At 43.7% G+C, this 17,884-nt stretch overlaps 1 protein-coding gene across 2 annotated transcripts in view; it reads left to right on the top strand.

Moving 5' to 3' along the window:
• Positions 1 to 17,884, top strand: part of GNG13 (G protein subunit gamma 13) — a 106,994-nt gene that overhangs the window by 11,484 nt on the left and 77,626 nt on the right. For both annotated transcript variants that reach the window (XM_073361752.1, XM_073361751.1), the window contains exon 2: positions 14,526 to 14,619. The gene's annotated coding sequence lies outside the window, so the exon portion shown is untranslated. The remainder of the gene's footprint in view (positions 1 to 14,525; positions 14,620 to 17,884) is intronic.

The raw sequence follows: 17,884 nt of genomic DNA, 5'->3' as shown, positions 1-17,884 counted from the left end.
TCCACGGCCCCTGAATGCTCAGGTGTCTCGCTTTCACCGGTGATGCATCTGACTCAGTCTGCAATCACAAGCGTGGGGTGAACCTGCAAAACACAAGTCTTTTCATAAACACCTGCTAAGTACTTTCCTCAGACTGAAACTACAAGCCTTTCTGCTCCATGTAGACTGCCAGCTTGCACAGCATCAATAACCTGCATGAACACGCTTACATTTAGCAAAGTATGCCTGCTCCCTTACTATCACCTCCCCCACCGCACACTCTTCTCCATACCTCTCCCAGAATCCCAAGCACCTTCAGAGCCTAAAAGGCACAAGCAGTCTGAAATAACAACCCGTCACTACAACTAAAACATTAAACATGCACATAACAGTTCCCAGGGATACTTGTGTAAAATGTCTACCCCTCTGCAAGCCTTCTTCCTTCTCCTCCTTTTTAAGCTCTCATCCCTCCTACAACCTGACCACTTTCCTCCAGTTCCACTCCTCATAATACACTGGGTGCCCTGATCTGTGCACTCGGTCTGCCTTTTCGAGTATACCAGAGCATCATTGGAGTTCATCTCCAATTCCATGCTGTTTGCACCCATCTGGACTCAGTCCCAAAAACATCTGCTAGTGTGAAGATCCCATGCAGTTTGTTCTGAGAATCACAGCCTACTCGTGTGTATCCCAAAAATGGGCGGAGACCCCATGAACCTTAGAGTTTCCAAAGGGGAAAAATATAATATGTGAACTCAAGTAGTAGTGGGTAAAATTTTTAGAACAGAATCCATGGTCAGATTTGCCAAGATTCACCAATGGCAGCCACTCAATTAGAGTTGTAAAATTCTTCCATTTTGAATAAACTGAGGTTTTATTATCAGGTGAAGGAAACTCCTCCTTTGGTGTATATTTTTAATCCATCTGCATCAACTTTTAACACAAGTGAAAGCAAAACCTCTTTTGTATTCCAGGGTTTTTCCTTTGTGAACCCACGAACATGGGATACTTGTTGGCTTTCTTGGTTCCCACACAGCTCTGTGGGAGATCCAGCCAGGGCTCTGTAGCTATTATCATTATTAATTATACAGCAGCACAAAGGTGCATAGTGCTTTATAGACCAATAAAAGACAATGAGCCAAATCCTGCTCTGTCATACCAGCATAATTCCACGGCCTAATGTGGTGTATTGAAAACTGTGTTCAAATTACAAGCTATTATTCTAAGTGTAAGGAGTTTCCTGGTCCTGCTTTCAGGTTAGGAAGCTCTGTAGGGAACCTTGTGACCTGGGTCTTCAGCACTCAGTCTGCAAAGAGCCAGTCTAGAGCAAGATGGGGTGAGTTGTGCCTCTCTGCCTGAGGGAGCAGCCTGCTTTGTCTCTCTCTGTTTTTTGGTTCTTGTGTGATAGGGTTCCAGATTCTAAGAAATAAAGTTGTGGTACATTGCAACCTTCCAGAAAAATAAAAACATAAACTACTGTAACTTCTCTGTGTGTATGCCATGAATACAACAACTAGCTGAGGGTGGCCCAATGTCCTTGTCTCAAAGAACTTGCAGTATACGTGAAGACACCACATGGTGAGTGATGGTAACAAACACTGGGGGAGCCAGGGGAAGGTGGGGCGATGCCTAGGACAGTAGGAATGTGCAGTTGCTTGGTTAGTAATGTGCACATCCTGTGCTACACTTGTGCTAAGGCAGAATGTGTAAATATCTACATGTCTATAGGGGCTATGTGTGTAGCCAGAATTGGATTGACCTTTCAGCATGCCACTGCAGAACAGCTCCAAGACAGCAGGGATGTGTGACCGCGGAAAGAGTCTGGCAGGAGGTCTTTAAGCTGCTAGATGTGTCTGTGCTGAAAAGCATTACCTGCTGAGATGAAACTTGGCTGCCTTCCCCTTGTCTCCAAGGCAAACATAGACAGTTCTATTCATACTCACAAGAAATACATATTTCAGCATTTGATTTCTGTTTTGTTTTATCTAACTCCATGGAGTTTGGACGTCTTTCTCATCTTGTATCGTGCTTTACATGCCATCTCTTTGATTCAGTGCTCTCATTGAATTCATAAAGAATGACAATGATATTTTTCCCATGGAGCATGGGCTTCTGTAAACGAAAGGAAAACTTGTTGCTCAAAGAGAGAAGGACAGACAAGTAAGGATGCTGGCAAGCCCGTTCCAGGGCCAGTGACACAGTTTCGAGTGCCTCAAGTCCCAGTGCAGAGTAACAAATCTTCCCCTCAAAAGTACTTCCTTTGAATTCTTTTCTAAAGAGATGGGCCAAAATTGTAATTTTACATTGAGATTTCATGCCTCTTAAAGCATTGGTTCAGCCTGTTACAGAACTTGGGGCAAGCTGTGAAATGTAGCTCTGGAGCAGGGCGAAATTTAGCCATGAAATTTAAATCTGGATCAGGCTCAGATTCCAACCCTTTCCCTCCCCATAGTTCAGAGAGATTTGGATCCAGGTTTTCCCCTTTTGTGCCTTTGATAATCCTTGTTTTGTGGGCACAACTCTGAGGACTATTTGTTTCAACCTCTCTGTGACGTTGCACTCCATATACTTCATAAAAATATGTTTATAAGTGTGAATATGATGTAACTGGAATATGCTTAATGCAAAAGGGCTCTTGTAAGGTATCATTACAAAACTTATGTTCTACTGAGTGTGGTCATCCTATCTGTGTAAATATGAAGTATTACTCTGAAGTCCTATTGCAATTATGCAAAGTGTGGGCCATTAATGGTGGCTTAGAATCTTGATGGCTCCCATAAACTAGGACAATTGGTTGTGAATGGCTCTGTTTACTTGCAAAATTTCCTGGGTACATGCTGGCCAGCCTTGGAAGAATGGAGACAAGGGGGTCTCACAGAACATGTGACCATGTCACATGATACTGGAATCCTTCTTAAACCTGGTGCTTTTCCATTTAGAAGGAAGGGTGGGAACTCAGAGAAAGACAAAGGATTCCTGCCTTGTGCCAAAGCTACAAAAGGGGGTGGAACAGAACAAAGGGGTCCCAGTCATATGAAATCCCCTGCTTTTCACCTAAGATGCCTGCTGGAAATAACAAGGTCTGTACCAAGGGAAAGGATTGGGCCCAGACTAGGAAGAAGTTCAGTCTGTGAAAGAAGCTTATTGGAACATCTTTGAGGGTGAGATTTTATTTGTAATCGGTCTCTTAATGTATTAGGCTTAGACCTGCATATTTTGTTTTATTTTGCTTGGTAACTTACTTTGTTCTGTCTGTTATTACTTGGAACCATTTAAATACTACCTTTTATACTTAATAAAATCACTTTTATTCATTAATTAACCCAGGGTAAGTGATTAATACCTGGGGGATCAAACAGCTGTGCATATCTCTCTATCAATGTTATAGAGGGTGGACAATTTATGAATTTACCCTGTAATCAGCTCTATACAGAGTAAAACAGTTTTATTTGGGGTTTGGATCCCATTGGGAGCTGGATGTCTGGGTGCTGGAGACAGGAGTACTTGCTGAGCTGTTTTCAGTTAAGTCTGCAGCTTTGGGTGTGTGGTTCAGACCCTGGGTATGTGTTGCAGCAGATTAGCGTATCTGGCTCAACAACACAGGGTTCAGAGGTCCCAAGCTGGCAGGGAAAATGGGCTCAGAGGTAATCTCAGCACATCAGGTGACAATCTCAAGGGGATCTCTGTGACTGAACCTGTCACACTTTCTGGTACTGTAAACAAGCAGAAAAGAGTACTTGTGAGTTTTCATCTCAGCTTCCACCTGAGACGGGCTCAGGGCTGATCCATGTTCCAAACCCTTGCCAAAGTTCAGGGTATCCAGCTTCTGGGGATTTGTTCCTGGCCCCTCTCTAATTTCCAGAAGCTCCCACTAATGTAATTCTGGGAGACGATGTGAACTCCTGCCCCTGTTTACTCCATCTCCACATCTTTGTGTGGCACCATTCCACGGCATCGGGTTGAAAGTCATTTAGGCTGAGCTGTACATGCACCAAATATACCAAGGGTACTTAAGTCCTCTGCCGCCACCCAAGATATCATGTATCTTGCTGTCAGTGGCAGAGCTGTTCACATCTGCAATTCTCCCTGGTTATTCCATTAGCTTTGCTACATAACAGATGAACAAGTGCGGTAGGGTCTCAGCACTGCAGGTTGCCAGCTGCTGATAAATCACTTTATGCTGAAGATCAATTGTTTCCTGTTTATGATGTGAAATATCTGTGTGTGCCTGAGCGGGTTGCTCTCTTTCAAACTCAAACAGAGAATTCCCAGATGGGCTCAAATCCTTGGTAATGTTGAAAACACTTTAAAAACAATAACAAAATAAGCCCGTTTTCCAAACTGAGATCCCTGGAGGCCAGGGCTTTGTGGAATGGGACTAGTTGTCATTTCACACCTCACCTATCACTCCTTTGCCAGACCGCCATTGCTGTCTGTCTGGAACTGGAGAACTCTGGATCCCAACTCATCCAAAGCTTGCAAGTATGGATCCAATTTTAGATCTGAGTTTTCCACATGGCCCCTTTCTTCCTAATGGACAGAATGCAAACACCTGAGGTGAACAGTGTACGACGTTAGGGTGATCAAAATGGAGATGCAGATCTAACACACACACACCAAGAAATCTGTTTTCTGCAGACAGGCACTCAGATACCACAGAATAATGCTCCGAGGAGACAGTCCAAGACATATATCTTAACATACTCAAAACTGCCTTCATCAAACAAGGATGCTCCACCAGAGAAATAGATCTCATCATGGAACAGGCCCCACAAATACCCCAAGAGAACTTGCTTCAATACAGAAGTAGCACCCTGCCCCCCCCCACCCTGACTACACAACCCTAGTTGTCACCTACCACCCCACAGTGGAATCTATATGGGGGTTTCATCAAACTACAACCCATTCTCAATGGGGAACCCATCCTGAAATAAATCTTTCCTGAACCTCCTCTTCTGGCATTCAAACAACCCCCAACCTCTCCAAGCTCATCATCAAAAGCAAGCTCCCCACAAACTAAGACACACCAACTCAACACAGTACCAGACGCTGCCAGAATAACAAATGCCAAACCTGCAGACACATCACCACTGCTGCAATGATCAACACACTCCACAACCTACATTTCAAGATACAGGGGTCCTACACATGGCTCTCACAACAGGTGGCGTACCTCAGCCAGTGCAGTAAATGCTGCAATAGCTAGTATATGAAACCAGACAATCACTATGCTCTCGAATGAACTGACACGGGGTGTTTTTGTCTTTTATCATTTTCCTGTCACCCATGGCTGAACACTTTTCACAAAGCAATCACTCTATATCTAACCTCTCCATCCTCATCCTCAAAGGAAACCTGCACAGCACGTTCCAAAGACGAGCCTGGGAGCTTAAATTCATAACTTTGCTAGGCACTAAAAATCCTGGACTGAACGGAGATGCTGTATTTATGGCTTATTACAACACACACACCCCAGTTGCTTTTCCTTCCTATGACTGGAGGGAGGTTACCGGTCCACTTCACCTTGAATGGTCCCTTGAAATATGTGTGAACTACGTACGCTAAACAATCTATTCAAATCTTGTATTTAGCCGTGATACTCCAGCCAGGTCTACACTACAGACCTGTATCAGTATCACTGTCACTCGGGTGTGAAAAATGCACACCCCTGAGTGACATAGTTACACCAACCTAACCCCGCCCCTGTGTAGACAGCGCTATGTCGGCGGGAGAGCTTCTCTCTTCTCCTGCACCAGTGCAGCTGCGCCGCCATAGCACTGTACGTGAAGACAAGCCCTTTGAGTGAGTTTCCCAGACCTGGTGGGCTCTTTGGAAGCGCGAAAGCTTGTCTCCCTCTCTCTCTCATCAACAGAAGTTGGTCCAATAAAAGGTATTACCTCCCCCACCTTATCTCTCATGCAGGACTAGATGCAGATACAATCCAGAGACAAATTCTGTAGCTTGAGTTCATTTCTGTATGGAATGGAGACCAGGAAAAGCAGGACTGGTTTTGGTCTTGCAAATCTTGTTGGTCAGGATTTTGGTGGCAGGGGCAAATCCCTAACTCAGTTCCAGAACCAAATTGTGCAGTTGGCCCGAAGCCCAGATCCAGGATCTTTTGGGGGTGTTTGAAATGTGAATCAGAATCTGAGGGCTCGTGTTGTGTTCTGTCCCTAGAGAAGGGATGCTCAAACCTAGGCTGGACCTAGGACTAACCAGGATAATCATGGCAAAATCCACCCTACCCAATGGCTAAGGAGTGTGGGTGGGAAAGGCCTAAGATACCTTTTCCATCTCTAACTTCTGCAGGCCAGCTCTTCAGCCAGTGCGAACAGGGAAAGCTCTGCTGAAGTTGATGCAGCTGTACCCATTTACACCCTGCTGGAGATGCAACCGTTTGAGCCTATGAAATTATGGAAACAGCTTTTCCAGTTTAAATAAACAAATAAAATAAATGACAGCTGTTCCTCCTGCGGCATGGGTTTATCCTGGGAGTGGGGCTCAGGCCACTTTAATTCCCCTCTTTCCAACTTGAAAGGAGATTTCAGACTGAAATGCTGGTACCCACATCCCTTGGGCATCTCTCCTGTGAGATCACAAAAGCATCCTTGCAGGATCCCGGGGCGCAGGAGAGGGGCAGACAAGGGTGGGGGATGGAGAGGAGAGCAAAGTCTCTTTGACCACATGCCTCTCTTCAGCTGTGTAGACTACTGAAGACAAATGAGCTGCAGGAAGCATTTCCTGTGCCTAAGGCTCATACTATGTTCACAGTGCAGGTCAAGAGTTGAAAAATGAAGACGAAGGGAAAACAGATAGGAGATCCATCTTCCCTTATAAAATCCCCAGAGCAGGAGGCATTTGGAAGTCATTTTTCATCAGGCGGAGAGGCTTTGTTGCTGGCCCTTTAAAAGGCATTATTTTACCCATTTACCGTCTGTATTCTGTGACATGGGAAAAGAGTTCTCTCAGCCCTCCCATGTATTTGCATAGCTTCCTCTGGGATGTTGCAGGGGACAGCATTAGACTGCCATGCCCAGGCTGGTATCTGTAGGTCTGTGGCGAGGAAGTGGGTGGGTGGCATATTTTCAAGCATTGTTTAGTTTACATTGTTTTTAAAAAAAGGAGTGAATTTATTTCTGCTGAAAAGTATGCGAAAGACCTTAGAGACTGAAATTGTTTCACTAAAGTCTGGGCATATCACTCCACCCCAAGCTTAATATTGGTTTGGTTGGCAGCTGGGGAAGTGGCAGAATTCTAAGGGTTAAAGAAATAAAAGCAACCCCATCTGACGTCACTTACCGAATAGAGCGTATTTTCAGGCCCAGCCTCTGTTTATAATCAGTCCATAGACAGTGCTGTCCAAAAAGTAGGTATGCAGAAAGAGAGGCCAGACTGGGTCTGGCTGAAAACTTGGGCCTATAAAAATGTATTCCTAGAACTTCTAGCTATTGGGAGCTAGGAAGAAATTTTCCCAGGGAGAGGTTATTCCATAACTGCTTACTGCAGGGTATTTATACGTTCTTCTAAAGCAGCTGGTAGCGGCCACTGTTGGTAACAGAACTGTGAGCTAGATGGACACTTGGTCTCATTTGGTCTGGCAATTCCTATGTTCCTAAGAGTGTAAAAATTTAAAACAAATCCTCTTGGAGATGCAAAGGAAATGAATGGTTGGAATTTACTGGTGTTAATACACAGGATATGGAGGAACAAGGAAATGGGGAGGGGAAAAGTCTGTACATCATGAGGAAGGAGAGTCCCCAGTATGGTTAAAGTGAAATTTCTCTCTGGAAGGAGCTCAAGAAAATTATGTTCCTTCTGCATTTCTTTCTCTCTCTCTCTCTCTCTCTTCTTCTGGCTTATAAAAGCACCTTGGCTTGGATATTACATCAGCTTTGACTTTTATTAAAAACCCCTGTTCTGGTTGTGCAGTTTTCATGCTGTTACATAAAAGTAAAACTTTATGGCAGGAACTAAAATTCGGAAGGAAACTTTTCTGTTGTTTTGATTTATAAGGCATTCTGTGCGTTCTGAACACTTCGAGGGGTACAGCTTTCTAATGGATGCTGCTGATTTCGGAGAGATTGAGCCCTGTGATTTGAAAATAGAGATTTTGAAGAAGAATACATGATTGACATCCTTCCTTCTGCCTGCTGTGTTTAGCATGTTGTCAGGTAGGCAAGGCCACCATGAGCTTAGATTGCTCTTTCAGGATAGGGTCCAAAGATATGAACAAGGATAAGAGCATAGCATTGCAACTAAGGACAGGCTGAGTTTTGGTTTTGCAAAATCAGCTGTAGTCCAGTTCTGCTTTTGGAGGAGGAGGAGGTGTGAGAGATTGGATAAGAGTTTGGTTTGCACTTATTTCTAATTGCAAATGCTCTTCAGCTGGTAACATCAGCACACTGAAATGCCACTCGTGAGAAAGATTGATTGGCACACACAGTGTGTGTGTTTGTGTGTGTGTGTGCGTGCACGCACACGCACACAAAGTTGTTAGAACAAAGGATTGGGAGTTGGGAAGTCTCGGACTCTAGTCCTCATTCTACCACTGGGCCATTGTGAGACCTTGTTAAAGTTACTTAACCTCATAGACTCAGAGACTTTAAGGCCAGAGGGGACTATCATGATCATCTACTCCGTGGATTCTCAAACTTCATTGAACCATGACCCATTTCTGACAACAAAAATTACTACACAACCCCAGGAAGGGGGACTGAAGCCTGAGCCCACCCGAGCCCCACGGCCCAGGATTGGGGGACCAAAGTCAAAGCCCAACCCCACCGCCCCATGCGAGGGGGCCAAAACTGAAGCCCAAGGGCTTCAGCCCCAGGCATGGGGCCTGTAACCTAAGCCCCACCACCCAGGGCTGAGGCCCTCAGGCTTCAGCCGCAGGTGGTAGGGCTCGGGCTTCAGCTTTGGCCCCAGCTGCAGCAAGTCTAAGCCAGCCCTGGTGACCCCATTAAAATGGGGTCCCGACCCACAGTTTGAGAACTGCTGATCTAGTCTAACTAACCTCCTGCACATTGCAGGCCATAGAACCTCACCCCACCCACTCCTATAATAGACCCCTCACCTCTGGCTGAGTTACTGAAGTCCTCAAATCATGATATAAAGTTAAAGATATTCCACCATTTACACTAGCTTAAAACAGCAGGTGAGCTGTGTCCCAATGCTGCAGAGGAAGGGCGGGGGGGCGGGAAAGGTCTCTTCCAGTCTGACCTGGGGGGAAAATTCCTTCCCAACCCCAGGTATGGTGGTCAGTAGACCCTGAAAATTTCATCAAGACCCACGAGCCAGACACCAGGAAAGAATTCTCAGTAATAACTCAGAGCCCTCCCCATCTAGTGTCCCATCACCAGTGATGGGGGATATTTGCTAATAGTAGTTGCAGATGAGCTAGGTGCCATTGTAGGCAGTCGTATCATACTATTCCCTCCATAAACTTATCAAGCTCTCTGAGCCTCAGCCTACCTCTCAGTAAAATAGGTGTAAATAATCATAACTCACTTCACACAGTGGTGTTGAAAGTAAAGCTGTGCAAATCATTGATTTTTGTTGTTCAATGGAAATTCTGAAAACCAAAAAAAAAAAAAGTTTTATTTTGGGTCAAACTGACAATGAAATTGTTTGATGGATTAAAAAGTCAAAATTTGCTTCATATCGATTTTGGGCATTTTGACAAAAGCAAAGGATGATGACATTCACAAAACATGGGAGAAGGAGAACAAGGATGAGTCACCACAAATTTGTTGTGCGCCTTAATTAATGTCTGTAGAGATCTGAGATCCTGTTTTGAAAGGTCTTATGGAAGAGCAGAGATGGGAGGCAGGCTCTTGGAAGACAGTTACCATGGTGTTGCAACTGCCTCCAACTGATAAAGTAATAAGGTTCAAACTCACCTACCTCACACAAGCCCCAAATAATTAGATTTTGTCTGAGGAACTAAGTGGAGGATTGAGGATGATGTAATTCACCTCCCAACGTACAGGTGGACCATTGGGGTCTTCACAGCACCTGTTCCAGCCATCACTGGCACTCCACACCTCCTCTGCAATGGTACCATGTAGAGCAGGCTGGGAATTATTCAACTACATTTTTTCTTTGGAACATGCTGATCCACTGAAATCAAAACTTTTTGCAGGAAAGGGTCAGTTTCGACAAATTTCTGATTTCAGAAAGTTGTTGAAAACAAAGTTTTTAGAAACTGATAACATTTCCTGTTTCAACGTTTTTGAAACAAAAAGTTTTTGTTTTGAAATGGCTTTTCATGTAGAATTTTAAATTATAGTTTTTAAAAAGTCAGCATTGAAACAAAATATTTGAAAGTATTGAAACTAAACATTTCAATTGACCCAAACTGGTATTTTTTCCAGATTTTTCGGTTCAGGGCAATTTTTGAGATTTCAACTTCCCATCAATTCTTTTAAATCTCGAGAAAAATTGCAGAATGGGAAAACGATTTCCCACCCAGCTTAAGTTTTAGGCCCTGAATCAGCATAAATGAGGAATCTTCCAAGACCTCAAGCCCAGCCCAATGGGCACTCAGGAATGGCTCTGCACAAGAGACCTTCTCTAGAGATCGGGTTGCAGAGAATTCTTCCCTTCATGGCTGCAATGGCAAGGGATTCATTGGAAAGGGGATTCTTTGAAGCAATTCTCAACACTTGAGGAGGATCACTCTCCATGCCTAGTTGAGTTCAACTTTGGATGTCACCAGAATAGATGACCCTAAGATCACCACTCTCTTATTCCAAGAAACATGCCTACACATACCAGCGTTCTGATGATGTGAAGCTGGGATCCCCCCATGTCAGTGCTTTAGAGAAGATTCTCCATGGTGCGGAAGGGAGAATATGGGGATGAGGGTCAAACCTGATGGCCTCTGAGTTTCCTTCCAGCCCCAACATCTGTGCAACCGGCTCCTGTCTTTGGAAGATTTACAGAGCAACAGTAAGTATTTCACCAGCTTTTTATTAATAATGCAAGCCATAAAAAAGGTGCAGCCTTTCTCTCCAAGGACTTGCAGAGCTTTTAATAATCCAAGGAGGATTTAGCTCTTCCCAATAGGTAGAATTTACTGGTGAGCATGCTTTACTGCTCCTTTGTTAAACTGAGGCTGTTCCCCTATCATCTAAGTGTGAACTGAGGTTCTGTGATGGGCTAGCCCATAAATCTCTGGTCTCTAAGCCTTTTCTTTCTAATATTTTCAAAATGGGGAAGAGGAGGGGAGCCCTGGACTAGACAGATCCGAGGTGTTTTTGGGAGCACTTTAACCCTTTGAGTTCCTAGAGGGTCCTGGACAGCAGAGGATGGTTTGTGTGACGGGAAGGCTATTTCACAGCGGCTTTTTAAAGCAGGCAGTTATATCAAGCAATTAAATCCTAAATGACAGCTTAAAGAGCTCCTCTGGAGGTTTAATAAGTGTAGCACTATATATAAGAAGTAAATCTGGCTGCACTACAATCACTTTGAATGACTTAAGCAATAAATGCAGAACTCTGCTTGTATTCAGCCGTTATCTGGGTAGTGTTGCTTCACTTCTCGTTCAGGTTCAATCACAATGATGCTAGAGGTGAGCTCGAGCCGCAGAATTTAGATCTAGATCAAGATTTTGAATCTCACAAAGTTTGTGGTAAGAAGTTTGGGGGTGGGGATAGGGGAAAGAGTTAGATCCAGGGTTTTGGTTTGGGGCCACCTTGAAAATGATACCAAAATTAAACACTAACAACAGACTAACTGGAAGTGAGAAAACCGACTGACTAAACACACTAAGCCAGAATGCTGATATGTTTCCCCTCTGCTGTCAGTGTGATGTCAGTCTCCTGAAAGAAACGTGTTCAACCCCTGCTACCTTATGTCTGATCTCTCAGAGGCAAGGGGGTAGGTAAATTTGTACAAGAGCAGCCTGAAACACAGGGATTTAGATTTGCAGGCGTTTGAGCAAACATTTTCTTCGACATCCCCTTGCTGTGAGGGATTTGATTTGAGTTTCAAGTTGAAGTATACCCTGAAATTCAACTAACACCATTGGGGTTTGCTTGATTTCCACCCAAAACCATAAACTGATCCAGATTGCATAAAACTTGGCCCCAGGTTCATTTGAAGTTTGGTTCTGGTTCCCCAGTATGTTCACAGACATCAGTGAGAGTTCTGATGAACCAGGTCTGAATTCCAGGTCTGTAGCAAAATCTGAACCCCTGGGAGTGTTGCTAACAGTTTGACATCAGCCTGTTTTCCCTTTACTTATGAAATGGTGAGACTCTAGAGCTTGGTCTCACATTTAACCCTCTCTTCCTTAACGGAAACTGCCAGCAAAATTAACAATCTCTTGGTTTTGTGAGAGAAGCAGAAGGTCCCAACTCACAGCTTTCCTTGAATAGGAGCCCTATGCTGCAGACAGCTGGTATTTTCTTGGAGGTGGCCTGTCAGCTGACTCTGCCATGAGTATTTGCCATATAGAATTAATCATCACATCACAATGCAGCCAGGTTGAAATCTAAGGTCACCAGTGAAAATGGGTTTGGCAACCACATCCCCTAGTGGCACATCTAGTGCATATGACTAATCTATGATACAGCGTGGCACGGTGCACCGTGACTGGCCATCTCTGCTCGGGAGATGCCCAGAACCAACAGAGTTGGATTGTCGTAAGTCACAAATGAGGTGCATGGATGGAGTATGTTGAGGATCGGGGCTGGAATAAGGATGGGGTATGTTGAGGATCAGGGCCAGGACTGAGCTGGAGTGACCCGTTTTGGGGGGCAAAGAAGGAATATCAGGGAGGTAGTGTAGCTCTTTGAGGTGTGTTGGCAAAGCTGTATAGTGAACTGGCCTGGAGTAACAGGGGGTTGCAGGTCAGACATGAGCTACGTTTAGAGAATAGTATGAAGGCAGCAAGGGAAGGAAGCTTGTGAACCATTAGATCATGTTATGTTCTCGTCATGCCAGCACTATCAGTGTCTCACATTTATGGCTCTAATTTACATGATTCCCCAACAGTCCCAATGGAAAAGGCAGTCCTGACCTCCCTTTATGCTGATGCTATAATATGTATGTATGTTGCACTTGCTCATGTTGGTTTATTTAGCACCTAAAGGTTTATATAGCACCAGAGAGAGTGTGGTCAGTTGGCTTAGCAAGTCCTGTCTCTTTATTTTAGAGGGAGACTTACATCCTGCCATAATCTGTTTCTCTGGACTAGTGCCAGCATTTACTGATTGAGGAAGCTATTTTCTGGAGCAAGGGATGGCTCGGAAGAGTGGTAGCAAAATAGTCATGTACGTGTTAGTTCTAGGTCACTTGTTCACATCCAGTCCCGGCTGGTAGCAGCCAAAAGCTGTTCAGTGGTCTGTGTGGGAAAAGTTGTTGAGTGTCCCTCCAATTCCTTTTGTCTACATCATAAAATCCACCACCACAGCTGAAACTAATTGAAACCCTCGTTCGGAGCCTCAGCAAAGAGCCGTGAAGTCCAGTTTATGTGTTCATACGGCCTTCACCACTAGAGCATCTGAACATCATGCACTCATTGAGACGTGTCCTCACCACGTCCTGTGATGTAGGGAAGTACTATTCTCATTTCACAGATGGAGAACAAAAGCAGAAGGAAGTTTAAGTGACTTGCCCAAGGTCACATAGGAAGACCACATAGGTCTTCTGAGTGCTAATGTAGTACCTTTTCTACCACACCACCCTTCCTACCTTCTGAACTTATCCTCTCACAGTTATAATAGAGCTGGTCTGTCCAATTCAGGCTTGAGACATGTTGAGGAGAAATTTGTGTTGCGTTTCCCATACTGTATCTGTTCTGTGATTAACTAGAGAAGGAAACAATCTGGCATGAAGAACTTGAGCAAATGCCCATTGAAGCATGGTCCCTGCATTTTGCCCTATGCTCAGATAAAAATGTAGAAGAAGTAAGATATTTTCTATATCTGCATAAGGACTAGGACAGACCTCCGTGAAGGCGTTGCCAAAGCAGTCTTAAGAAACACAGTACTTCCTTCTGTTCTGAGTTATGCTGGTGTAAATTAGTAGTAATTCCAGGAAAGTCATTAGAATTACACCAGAAAATTTATTTATTTATTCCTATTATGGTACAACTACATGCTTTAACCAAGATTGGGCCCTATTATAGTAGGTACGTGCAGGTAGTAAGAGACAGCCCCTGTGCCAAAGAGCTTATGAGCTAAATAATTCACCACTGGGGCAAGTGAGAGGAGATTCAGACTCATATTTTTGCGTATGCTCTGCCTCCGAAGAGACAGGTCTATAGAGGATGCTAACACTGACCCCCACCAACCATTCTCTACTTTCTGAGACCTACGTTTCCCTCTTTCATGTATTGCACAGTTTGAAAAATGAACTTTGTATCCATTTTATCAAAAAGGATCTTGGGCTTTTTAAGCCCAGCTTTATCAACAGTGGGGAAAGGTCCTGTGATGGGCAAGAGGTCTGCTTTTGAAATTGAACAAATTGTCATTTTATGGTTCCCGTGTGTGGGGGGTGCTGTAAATCTCTTAGCCTTTAACGCATCTGTTCTTTTCCAGCCACGCTACCAGCTTCTTGAGGAGGAGAAGGAGAAATGTCTGACATTTCCTGACGTCGGCTGTGATCGGGGCCCCCGGGAGCGTCTCAGAAAAGGTTTTTAAAGTAATATTTATGGATGATCACTGTGAATCAGGGCCCTAAAAGGTACAGAGAGAGGGCTGTTGTTCATTAATGTTTGGAAGCTGTGCACTGAGGATTTCCCTGTGGAGAGACAAAAGAAATGGAGTGAAAGTGAAATAGCTTTAGAGTTAATCCAGATCTTGGGGTTTTTTCTAAACATTGTCGTTGTCGTTAGTAAAAATCAGAACCTTGTTTAGAAAAGCAAAGCAATGAAATAATTTAAAAAAACCAAAAACTACTCAAAAAGAAAAGGAGTACTTGTGGCACCTTAGAGACTAACCAATTTATCTAAGGTGCCACAAATACTCCTTTTCTTTTTGCCAATACAGACTAACACGGCTGTTACTCTAAAAACTACTCACACATTCTGAGAACAGGTTTCTTGGAAATGGTTTTCTTTTCAAAATTCCATGGTAAAAAAAGGTGATTTTTTTCTAATTGGGCTTATAAACATACCGTAATGTGGTGGTGAGCTTTTTTTATACACACCTTCACACTAAGCACCTACCACTTCTAATGCACTAGGAACAAGTTCAATGTGCTGATTTTTACTGAAGAATAATTTTCTTACTGTAGTGACCTGATAGCATTTTATCAAACTGGAAACTGTCAAATTCATAGAGTGGCTTTCATCGGAGGATCTCAAAGTGCTTAATTAAGCCTCAGAATCTTAATGACTTACAAACCTTAATTAAGCCTCATAACATTCCTTGGTGGTAGTTTAATATTATTACCCCAGTTTCACAAAGAGGGAAACGAGGCCCGGAAAGATGACTTGCTTGACCATGTTTGTGGAAAAGAAGCTAGGAGGCTTGGCTTCTACTCTTTTTCAAAGGGCCAATCCAATGCTCACATAAGTCAACTGAAAGTCTCCCAAAGACTTCAGCTGGAGTTGGATCAGACCCTAAAATAAAAATTCCCCTTAAGTTCAACACAGCTAGGATTTCATCCTATATCAAGTAAGGCTATATCTGAATAAAATTAGAGCTCTGAATGTCATCTTTCAAGCCTCAAAGAAAAAGCTGAATTACCACCAATATATCTCCTTGATTTACTCCATTGAATGTGTATGGCACTTGGGGCCCGATTCTGATCTGAATTCCACAGGTGTAAATTTAGAAGAAGTCCATTTGCTTCAGTGGAGTTTCTTTGGTTTTGCACTGGTGAAATGGAGATTTGGATTTGGCCTGAGATATGTAGGACCATACAATGCTAAAAGACCCTACCTAGAGATTCCTGCATAGATGTTGGTGTTTGTATTTTATGGGGTTTCAGCATTAACACTGCATTTCTTGCTTCTGGAAGGGGCAGATATCAGACCCGCTGGGGTTGTCTGAACATATATATATATTTTTTGTGATTTAATTTTTTTAGTATTTTTTGTAATGATGCTGTTAAACTGGACTGGGAAGAAAGTAATAGTTGTTTCAAGTAGAAGAGAAGCTGTCACTGTTGTGCTATAGGGTAGGAAGATCTGTTGACTCCAATGTCTTGTCAGTGGGGTCAGCAAGGGAAAACTTTAGCTGAATATTAGGAAACATCCTTACGAGCCAAATGTCAATGAAGTTGCACCAGGGTTGTATACAATCCTATAATCCTAATAGTTCAGGTTGTGGAGTAAGCTTGCCAAGGGTGACTGCAGAATTGCCACAGATGGAGGCATGGAAGACTAATCCTAAAACCTTTCTATAAATACAAGATGCTTTCCTAATAAGGAAATCAACCTTGCATTGCAGCTGTGGGTGGAGGGATACACTAGAAAAGACCCACCAAATGTTCCATCAAACCCAAATGATTTCCTGCCATGAGGCAACAGATTTTGTTTAGCATTCTTAATAATGAAGTCACTGCACAAGGCTACAGTGCAGTAGACTGTCATCTTGCTGCACCAATGTATGCACCCACCCGCCTTACAAGAATACATCCCATAGGATGGCAGCTGCTCCATCCCTCAGTAACTGAGCTGATACATCCAGCAGACGAGGAAGCATAGGAATCTATGTAGTAGTAGTGAGACAGCACTTTGCCTCGTCTTCAGAATTCCCACAGTCACAGCTTGCACTGTAACTAGTGACAGGTTTCAGAGCAGCAGCCGTGTCAGTCTGTATCCGCAAAAAGAACAGGAGGACTTGCGGCACCTCAGAGACTAACCAATTTATTTGAGCATAAGCTTTTGTGAGCTGCAGCTCCCTTCATCGGATGCATTCAGTGGAAAATACAGTGAGGAGATTTATACACACAGAGAACATGAAACAATGGGTGTTATCATACACACTGTAACGAGAGTGATCAGGTAAGGTGAGCTATTACCAGCAGGAGAGCGGGGGGTGAGGGGAACCTTTTGTAGTGATGATCGAGGTGGGCCATTTCCAGCAGTTGACAAGAACGTGTGAGGAACAGTGGGGGTGGGGGGGAAATAAACATGGGGAAATAGTTTTACTTTGTGTAATGACCCATCCACTCCCAGTCTTTATTCAAGCCTAAGTTAATTGCATCCAGTTTGCAAATTAATTCCAATTCAGCAGTCTCTCGTTGGAGTCTGTTTTTGAAGGTTTTTTGTTGAAGAATTGCCACTTTTAGGTCTGTAATGGAGTGACCAAAGAGATTGAAGTGTTCTCCGACTGGTTTTTGAATGTTATAATTCTTGACGTCTGATTTGTGTCCATTTATTCTTTTACATAGAGACTGTCCAGTTTGGCCAAGGTACATGACAGAGGGGCATTGCTGGCACATGATGGCATATATCACATTGGTAGATGTGCAGGTGAATGAGCCTCTGATAGTGTGGCTGATGTGATTAGGCCCTATGATGGTGTCCCCTGAATAGATACGTGGACACAGTTGGCAACGGGCTTTGTTGCAAGGATAGGTTCCTGGGTTAGTGTTTTTGTTGTGTGTTGTGTGGTTGCTTGTGAGTATTTGCTTCAGGTTGGGGGGCTGTCTGTAAGCAAGGACTGGCCTGTCTCCCAAGATCTGTGAGAGTAATGGGTCGTCGTTCAGGATAGGTTGTAGATCCTTGATGATGCGTTGGAGAGGTTTTAGTTGGGGGCTGAAGGTGAAGGCTAGTTGTGTTCTGTTATTTTCTTTGTTGGGCCTGTCCTGTAGTAGGTAACTTCTGGGTACTCTTCTGGCTCTGTCAGTCTGTTTCTTCACTTCATCCGATGAAGTGAGCTGTAGCTCACGAAAGCTTATGCTCAAATAAATTTGTTAGTTTCTAAGGTGCCACAAGTACTCCTTT

Source organism: Lepidochelys kempii, chromosome 10, assembly GCF_965140265.1.
Source record: "Lepidochelys kempii isolate rLepKem1 chromosome 10, rLepKem1.hap2, whole genome shotgun sequence".
Lineage (NCBI taxonomy): Eukaryota > Metazoa > Chordata > Testudines > Cheloniidae > Lepidochelys > Lepidochelys kempii.
The sequence above is the reverse complement of the archived record's forward strand: the minus strand, read 5'-3'. Positions and strand labels throughout refer to the sequence as shown.